Below are 1,953 nucleotides of genomic sequence, written 5' to 3' on the forward strand. Positions count from 1 at the left end.
ATTATTTTTAACATCTGAAAAGGTGAATTTTATCATGGGCCCAAAGCCAGGCAGTTCAGCAGTTCAGTCCTTCCTTTAGCCCAGAGGAGGATTTGTTTCCTGGCTTTTGATCATCCAAGTGGAAGAGTTTTTATTGTTTTGTCTTTGTTTTTCGTTTGTTTTGGGGGGGCCGCATCCGGCAGGATTTTTGTATCTGTGCTTAAGGATCATGGGGGTGGGGGGGTGTCGTATGAGTCACTGGGGATTATATTCAGGTCGCTCTGTTGCAAGGCAAGTGACCTACCCACTTTGCTATGGCTCCTACTTCAGTGTTTTGTCTTTGTGGCTTTAGTGAGAAGTTGTGTCCGGGAGGCCAAGAGCTGAGAGCACAGACAGAAACGAATGTTTCTCGGATTCATTTTCCTTGCCTGTATGTAGGACAGGGTGAGGGGGCTGAGGGTTCGAGCTCCAGCCCAGCTCCCTTCACCCTTATCCCTTGGGTTTCAGTTGCCTAGTAGAGACGACAGCAGCCGGCATTTGGGGACCATGACCTGGAGTCCGAGCCTCCTTTGTTCGCCATCTGTCCACTCTGGGGGTACCACCTGCCATCTGAGCCCTGCCTGCTCCCTTCCTCCAGCCCTGGGAGGGTCCAGAGAACAATAAAAGTCTGCTTTAAAGAGGCCTGGGCAGGCTTCCCTTTGTGTCTGCCTGCTGGTCTCCCCTCACAGCCCAGCCAGGGCCTCATGGAGGCGTGAGAAGGGATCCGCCTGGAAAGTGGGGGACAGATGACAGAATGGGCTGAGAAATAGTCTGCCTCTCCCTCACTCTGTCTGGGAGTTGGGGGTGCTGTGCAGGTGAGGGGCACACTGTGTCTATGTTGAGCAACACCCAGCCGTGCTCAGGCTTACTCCTGGCTCTGCGATCAAAGCTTATCACTCTTGGCAGGGTTCGAGGACCCTATGGGATGCTGGGGATGGAACTACGTTCGACAGTGTGCAAGGCAAGCACCCTCCTCTATACTATCACTCCTGCCTCCTGTGAATTTGGCTTCTTGTTCCTCTTGCTGGGACCTTACCCCTCAAATTATATTAGGGTGCCTTTTAGAAAGGAAGTTTTCTCTGGGGATTGGGGAAATATCTGGAAGCTAAGTGTTGCTTCACAACTTGTTTTTACCCAAAACAAAGCTGGCTTCTTTTTTTTTTTTTTTTTTTTTTTGGTTTTTGGATCACACCCGGCAGTGCTCAGGGGTTAGTCCTGGCTGTCTGCTCAGAAATAGCTCCTGGCAGGCATGGGGGACCTTATGGGACACCAGGATTCGAACCAACCACCTTTGATCCTGGATCGGCTGCTTGCAAGGCAAACGCTGCTGTGCTGTCTCTCCAGACCCAAAGCTGGCTTCTTAACCCTTCCTCCTTCTCTGTACATGTCAAAGACCCACCTAGAAGGAACTAGTTCAAGATAGCCTTTTGTCTACAAAGGGCTGAGAACCTTGTTTGAATCCCTGATTCCACCTACAGTCCCCTTGGCTGCCAGGAGTGACCCCCAACAGTACTGGATATGCCCTTGCCCCATGCAAACAAAGTAAGTTCTCATATATATGTTTCCTGCACTAGCTGTGGGTTTTTGGTGTTATTGATAGGGGCACAGCTGTGATGCTCATGGGCTACTTCCAGTTGAGTGTTCAAGAGCCCCCGAGAGTGGTACGAGGATCAAACCCAAAGATGCTGAAGCAAAATACAGGCACCAGCATGCTGAATATTCCCCTAGACCTGTTGATCCCTTCCTCCACTTTATTAAGATATTATTGGCAAACTTAAGTGTAGGACATATAGTAGCACTGTTGAGACCTGAATTCTGAATAAGAAGAGACGCCATTTTGTAAAAGCCACATGGCAGGCTTCTTAGGGTCTGAAGCAGGGAGAAACACCATTTTGTAAGGACCACATTGTGTGAGCTGGGGCTCCAGAAGCCTGT

The sequence above is a fragment of the Suncus etruscus genome, chromosome 13, assembly GCF_024139225.1.
Source record: "Suncus etruscus isolate mSunEtr1 chromosome 13, mSunEtr1.pri.cur, whole genome shotgun sequence".
In the NCBI taxonomy this organism is placed as follows: Eukaryota; Metazoa; Chordata; class Mammalia; order Eulipotyphla; family Soricidae; genus Suncus; species Suncus etruscus.